General features: G+C 40.4%; 1 pseudogene; it reads right to left on the reverse strand.

Moving 5' to 3' along the window:
* Window positions 1-6,461: 6,461 nt before the first annotated feature.
* On the reverse strand, window positions 6,462-7,813 carry LOC102469437 (transforming acidic coiled-coil-containing protein 3 pseudogene; annotated as a pseudogene).
* Window positions 7,814-8,064: the final 251 nt, after the last annotated feature.

Below are 8,064 nucleotides of genomic sequence, written 5' to 3' on the forward strand. Positions count from 1 at the left end.
AAAAAAATGGAGACTCAGAAAATTAAGTGACATGAACATCTCACAGGTACCAAATAACTAAACTGAGACTTAAATTTGAATTTTGCAAATCCAAAGTGAATGTCCTCAACTGTTGGCTTCATAATGTGTAGCATGGTGTGAAAACAATGGAGTATGAACAGAGGAGTTTGTATCAGTAATACTAGAACATTGTGTATGTATGAGTTTTGAAGTACTTTCAATTGTTCAAAGCCCAAAGACAAATTATTGAAAAACAAAAGCAACTTAATACAGTCTAATAATTGACTGTTACATCTAGAACAAAATGCAGATTATCATCGATAAACTAATATGATTCTCATTTCTTTATTGTTCAATAAGTTTTACCTACTACTTCAGTAGCTTTATTGAAACCATGGTACAACCTTAGTTGATCTGAACAAAAATATGAGAAACTGCAGGACAAAATAAAAAGCTTGAGAGTACAAAATACAGACTGCAATGGAAAGAATATCTTTTAGGAGAATGATTCAAAACAATGAATTGACCCAAACTGGAGATAATGGAAGTTTCTTTAAACAAAACCTTGATCAATAATGCAAGCTATAGGTGAAAACAAATGTATTGCTCTCATGGCAGTAAATGTTAATTAGTCAAATATTTAAATTATGGGACTTCTATAGTAAAAGAGCTTTCTTAAACTATAAACATAATGGTTGATGCATTTTTTTAAAAAAGAAATTAATTAATGGACCAGCAGATAATGCAGATGTTAAGGCGGATGGATACCACATGGCCAATGAGCAGTTCAAGTCTGAAACCAGCAGCTTGAAAACCATGCTGAGCTCCTGTGTGTGTGTACCGCAAATGCTGTGAAGATGAAGGAGAAGGGATTGCAGCGTGGCCATCCGCCCGGGGGTGATTTCTTACTTTCCCTCCCTCTCTCTCTCTCTGTATTTCTCTCCAGAGAACACATGCATCCAATAACAAACTAAACAAACACACAAAAGTTTAATTCATTAATTATCATTATTAACGTTAGTAGAGCTCGGGTTTTTGCTCCAGTCCAATCTGGAAGTGTTTTTTGGTTCCAAAAATAGAGTAATGAGCAAATACTCCTCATCACTACAGTGTAGGCAGAACGCAGAGAGATGGCTCAACAACTTTCAAGGAATTTATCTGCAGCTACAAAGGGGAAAACGTGATTCCCCACCATAAAGTAGCAGTAAGCTTAGTGCAAGGTGTTTTAGATGAAAAAAAAAATCTCTTTAGCAATATATGTGATAAAAATGATGTGCTTAAGGTAAGTTTTGAGTAGTTAAAAAAATAAGTAGAGGAGAGACTGTGTAAAGAGAATATGGTCTTGAACACCAACAGTGCAAGTTCCAGTCACTGTCTCCCTGAGGCAAAAGTTGGACCAGGCCACACAGAAGTGAATGTACGTGATAAATACATACAATTTTATCTGTTGACTTAAAACTAAATTAATTTCAAAATAAGGCAAACCAAACATGCATGCTTTCTGAATCTTTATAACTTCCCATTTCATGATCAAAAACACCTTGATGGTGACTGCTGGAGTGGCCCAAGCCCTAGATGGGGTTCCCCCATTCTAAACATTTATGTAAAGAGCTTGACGCCCAGAGAGACTTGGTAATGTCTCCGTTACAAATGAAGGGACTTGTCAACTATGTACAATGAAAGCTTAAAGGAATGCACAAGGCATTATTAAGACTCATTTCTTAAATGCAAAGATTCTGTTCTTTTTTACTGTTTGTTTTAGAGACTTCATCCGAATGGGAAGAAATTGAGCTGAATGTGTTCACATAGCATAAGACACTATTTAAAGAGAGAGGAGAGGCAAACATGGAACTGAAATTTTCATAACAAAGAAAAAGATAAAAGAAAATAGTTACCCTTTGTTTAGTCTCTGTTAGAGAACAAATACTCATAATTAAACTGTAACTGGAATCAAAACGCAGTTTGGGATAAACAACCTAAATGGCCTCCAAGATAAATTACAGTACTCATTTCTCTATTGTTGGTTTGTTCTCTCCACTTTCACCAGGAAGCAGGACTGTGGGGATTCTGTACTCGTATGTCACCACTAAGCAGGTTCTCTCATGCCAGCAAGCTTAGCAACTTGTTTGAGTTTGGCCACTTGCTCGCCATCTGGAACTACTTCACATTCTCATTACCAAGAAAGAAAGAAAGAAAGACATTCTTTTTTAAAAAAGGAAGGAAAAGGAGGAACAATGCTGCTATATTGGCTTTTATTTGTGAAACTTGCTGTGGGTCTACCTAACTCAGGTGTCTCACGTGAAGGCCACCTAGAGTCATGATTTATCTGACATTCAGTTAAGGATGACTCCGTAGAAAGAAGTGACTTCTGGAAACGCTGTCATTATTCTATATGTTCAAGAGAAAAAAAAGTGTACTTTTATTTTTGAACTTTCAATTTTCTGTAGGTTTTAACCTATATTCCTCAACTTGCTATGATCCTTACGCAGGTAGTTTCAATTTGTGAGAAAATCTGACCTAGAGAATTTATTTCCTAAGGAAGAAACAGCTCATATGGTATGTTCTTTGGCTTATGTGTACTTGGCTATGGGTTGAACTGAAACCTTGGGGACAAAGGGTTGGTCAGGTGGGAAAAGGGCTGGCAACGTGTTCATAGACTAGGCTCTCTTTTAATCAGAAATACCACTTTCCCCACAATGTTTGCCCATGCTCCAGTAGAAACACTAGTTAGTCATTTCATAGGACAAGCCCCAAATGAAGGAACTCATACAGATGAAAGCATTATCTGGTTAAAATTTGTGGGAAAACATCTACTTAGGATTTTATGAAATTTGAAAACTTATGATACACACTCAACATTTTGATCTATAACTAATGATGAATAATTTAATACAGAAAATAATTTACAGATGATATAGTGTTTATAGCATAAAGAAATATCCTGGTATCATATTTAAAAATTATTGACCTTAACTCTTTGGGCAGATTTTATGATTATTTAATTTCCCTATAGTTTCACAAAAAGGAGACAACTTCCTTGTTGACCTCCCTAGCACGGGGTTGTTAGTTAAGGCGCACATGCCAAACAAAGCTTGAGGGCTTATTTTCACTGGCATGCATGCTAGTAGCTGTCTCTTGAGAGAATAATCACCAGCTGCATTTTGCAACATGTGAGAGTGTGTGGGTGGAATAACCACTTCCCCACTTATCTTCTGCCTAGTCTCAATATCACTATGCCCCACCTGGCTCACCAGAGGAGCAGGTGCTACCAGCAAGACCCACCACTTGTTTAAGAGATGTCAGCCCCAGCTGGGCTACAGTTTAGTACTCAGTCCTTCTTCAGAATATGGGAGGGGATTATAAAGCAAGAAAAATGAAACCAGTTTCACTGAGCACTTTATACCTGTGAGACAGTCTTTATCATCTTCAGAGAGGTTGAAGAACTTTTCCAGAATGTGAGTCAAAACTGTTGTGAGTGCATTGAACCTATGGCTTCTGACTCCAAAATCTATCATAATTTCAACATATCGGGTTAGAAGACAATTATTCCTTAGATAAAATCTCTCAAACTGTTATTCTTAGAAAGTACTGCTCCAAAGGCTTATACTTTGTCATGGAGCAAGTGCTTTATGAAAAACTGAGGATCTGTGAGTTAAAAATAAGCTCCTCTCCAGGACCAGCAGTTAGCGTAATGGCTATGTCACTGGACTCCCATGTAGTCGACCGCGATTCGAGTCCCAGACCCGGTGGCTTAAAACTCACACCGGGCACATGTGCATGCGTGCCCAAGATCCCAAGAGTAGAAGAGAGTAGAAGGGATTGTGGTGTGGCCATCCCCCCTGGGGGGTGATTTCTCGCTTTCTGTCTGTCTCTCTCTATGTCTGGTAGTGCATGTGCCCTATAGCAAAAAACTCTCAAAAGAAAAAAAAATCACCTCCTCTCTACATCAGACATCTTGGAACCTTGAGTATATGAAGGTGCATTGTGAATCTTCTACAGAGAGATCAGGATGAGCTAAAACAATCTTAGCAGGGTGCATCTGTGACTATCTCCTTGAATCAGTGTTCTACTGAATGGCACAGACCAAAGCTTTACCCTGTCTAAGACGTTCATCCCACTGATGAAGGGCAGAGAGCAGCTTCACACACTTGAATAATGATTATAAATGACATTCGAATATTCAGTTATAAAATGAGAATAAATGAAGAAAGAAAGATTATTTATCCATACAATAAAGAGCTTATTAATTGATTTTGAGCTGACCTATTTGTTTGATATTTGCATGTGACATCTTTACATTATTTTTGTCATAAAACTTTAAATGGCAAAGTGTTCTCATGGCAACAAAATCCATCACAATCCTAAGCAAAGAATAGATATTTAAGGACAAAAGAAAGCTTTGTGTGAATACTGCTTCACTCACTGAAAACCGTTAATTTAGTATTAAGAGAGTTTCTAGTGCCTACAATGGGCCATGCAGATAGTAAATACAGAGAAAAATTTAGCCTGGCCTTCAAAGGCCTCAGGTGTCTAAAAGGAGAAACAAGCTTAATACAAGGATAACAAGCTCTTTGGGGGGAAGGTACCAGTCTCTACTCCCAAACTAGCCCACATCGGCGGCCTACCTACATAGGCAGTGCCATGGTAAGCTCGTTAGTCTAATCTCTGGAAGACTCAGTGGGATTCATAATTGTCATGAGTTTTCTGTGTTTCAGGTCAAGTGTTCCTCATCTTCAGTGTTCTTGGTACACATTTTCATTAGCCAGGCTTTGGTTAAGAACTTTTCATGCCCTGTCTCTGAGTCCTGGGTGTAGGGAGGGCCCCGTTGTATGTTAGGAGCTGATGCAGATTGTCCCTGGACGTCTCACTGCATGCCGCACACCGGATCTCATCCCTGTTTGTTATTTTTTTTACATCCTATTCTTCCTCTTGCTTTTTCACGAATGTTGCTTTCAGGTTACCAGTGTCTTTTTTGGTCAAATATCAAAACGCTCTAATTCTTATAGCATATAGTTTCTTGTACGTCACAGTATGCTGTTTAGTAGGATAAATTATACCAATATCTAGTGTACAGACAGAAGCCCATACATAGGAAAGTATTGAAGGGGAAAAAAAAAAGAGAAAACCTTTGACCTTGATTAGAAAGTCAAGAAAATGTCAGTGAGGTCTCTTAAGCAGTCTTGAAAACTGAATAAGGATATTTTTGCAAGGAGATGTTGAGGATGGTGATTTAGAGGAGGGAGGATATTAGGGAAGCCCTTTATGCACAGATACCCAGTGAAGATAGGGAATAGCAAAGATTTTTATTTGAGTAGAGCATAGGACATTAAGGTAAAGATGAGGTTTAACCTGCCAAAAAGTATACATAAAATTACAGATATTAAATATCAACAATTGTGTACAGGAGAAACAAATCTACATATTGTAGTAAGGTAAGTCTTAGTGACTTAGAGGGTACAGATTAAAGGTAGGTATGCTTCTATTTGAAAATGATGTGAGTCTGAACTCCACAGTTGGATCAAGACTTTACAATAAACATATTAACATATAAACATATTAAAATGTGAACATTATAAAACTGAAATTTTGGGACCAGCAGATGGTGTAATGATTACATTGCTGGACTCCCATGTAGTCAATTGTGGTTCGAGTCCCAGATCCAGCGACTGAACACTCAGGCTGGGCGCATGTGCGTAAGTGCCCCAAATCCCAAGAGGAGAATGGAGGAGAAGGGACTGTGCGTGTGACTATCTCCCCACAGGGGTTATGATTTCTCACTTTCTGTCTCTGTTTCTCTCTCTCTTTGGTGAGCACACATGACCTATAGCAAAAATCTCTCTCAAAAAAAAAAAAAAAAGAAAACTTTAATTTTTTTTTTCTAGTTTGTTCACAACTGTCTCTTCAGAACATGGAACAGTACTTACTACATAAATTGACAGATAGAAGGGTACCCATTATTTAGCCATGAATCCATCCACCCTCCCATCTACCCTCCCTCCATTTATTCATTCATCAATCTATCAAACTCAGAATACCTGCATTATACTAATCATATCTTAAGGCTTCAAAAAATCTATAAAGTGGTAATAAAAGATGGTCAAGGACAGCAACTTAGAAGCATGAATATTTAACAGCAAGAAAGCTCACTGAAAGAAACTAGGAAAGACAGAAAAGGCGAAGATAAAGCTAACAAGTTGTCGCATGAGGGCTAATGGTAGACAGGAGCAAAAGGTAGACAGGATTTCATTGATGATTAAGATTGCCAATATTTTGGTGCTTAGATCAGGTAATGTTCTTTAAAAAAAAAAAAAAAACTTAAGGGAAATTTTATTCATTTTTTAAAAGCAATCTAGCTTTAAAACGAATTTAAGTTAGAGAATAAAGAACCGAAACCTGAGAGAATCAGGCTGATGGACAGACTGTCAGGAGGTGGAGGACTGGTTGCTGATTGGAGGCTCTAGTTAGATCTTCTCCATCTTGGAGATGAGGTCATCACAGATCCTGGTCAGTTCATCATTTTCTTTAGTCTTCTGCTCCACAGTCTTCTCCAGTGAGTGGCTGTGCATCTGCTCGTTCCTCAGGCTCGCCTGGATTGCCAAGGCCTAGGCCTCTGCTTGGACCTTGCTCCAGACTGAGCAATCTCCTCACTTGCCAGCTGGAGCTTCTCTTTGGCATGGGCCTTCAAGGCTTGGTACCTCTGGCTCCCCTTCTCAATCCTCAGTATGTAGTCCTCTTCCACATGATTCTGCAGCAACTTCATTCTAGTGGTGGCCCTCAATCACGTCCTTCTGCTTCTCAAACCACCGGAAGAGGTCAGAGAAGGATTTTTCCACAGAGTTCAGGTCAGCAGCAAGTTGGTCTTTTTCTTTTAAATCCTTCTGGATTTTGGCTTCAGTGAGTTTTTTCTGTTTCTGAACTTTCTCCATTGTCTGGTACACAATCTCCTCAAATCCATCCACCATCTTCCCCGGCTCCAGGTTCTTCCCCGGGAGCTCCTCACACCTGCTTCTCAGCCCACGGTTCTCCTTCTGTGCTGCGACTCGCCCCGCCGCTACACTGCAGTACGTCCACGATGGGTCCAACAGGCAAGGGGGAAACCCAGGGCTCAAGGACACATAGGGGTAGGCCCTCACTGGAACACCCAGAGTGCCCAGGAAATTGAAATCCATAAGCGTGGCTTCCAGAAAATTTCTTGGAGAGGTTTTTTGTTTGTTTTTTCTTTTTCTTTTTCTTTTTCTTTTTCTTTTTTTTTTTTTTTTTTTTTGTTGGTATACACCGCGTGCACTCACCAGAAAGACAGAGAGACAGAGAGACGGAAAGAGAGAAATCACCCCTAGGGGGGAATGGCCATGCCTCAATCCCTTCTCCTCCATTCTCCTCTCGGGATCTTGGGCATGCATGCACACGTGCCTGGCGTGAGTTGAAGCCACCAGGTCCGGGAATCAAACTGCGATCGCCTACATGGGAGTCCAGTGACAAAACCATCATGCCAACTGCTGGTCCCTCCAGCAAATTTCTTGAGGAAGTCTGTTCTGCATCTTGTGCACTGCTTGTCCCAGACACCATGGGCACTGGTCTATGAGGGCTGCTTTCAGGAGAGGATGGAATTGGAGGTCTAAGGACTGCTTCTCCGAGGCTGATTCCTTAGGCGAGCACAGTCCAAACCACTCCAGTAACCCAGCTCGGCCTTAGTGCCTAGAACCTCAGCTGGGTCGCTGAACTTCTCCTTCAGCTCCAAGGCAGGCTCCAGCTCCACTGAGAAGGGACGCCAAGGGTTCAGCTCACTGTCCTCACAGCTCATGGGAACTGGCATGTCTGAAAAACTCAAGGTTCACTCTTTGCCCGTAGTTCTTGGGGCTGTACCACAGACGTGTCACCCACTTAGACTGCACACAGCTGCTGGATTGGAGGCGAGTTCTCCACCACCATTGGGCCAGCACTTGACAGCAGAGCCATCTCAGGGCTCTCTGGGGCTGAGCTTCACTGCCACTGGGATCAGGGAATGCTCTCACTGATCATTGTCCATTGGATTTTTCCTCTTTATTTGAGACGTGATTTATAGAC

Source organism: Tupaia chinensis, unplaced genomic scaffold (assembly GCF_000334495.1).
Source record: "Tupaia chinensis unplaced genomic scaffold, TupChi_1.0 Scaffold145147_1, whole genome shotgun sequence".
Classification (NCBI taxonomy): Eukaryota; Metazoa; Chordata; class Mammalia; order Scandentia; family Tupaiidae; genus Tupaia; species Tupaia belangeri.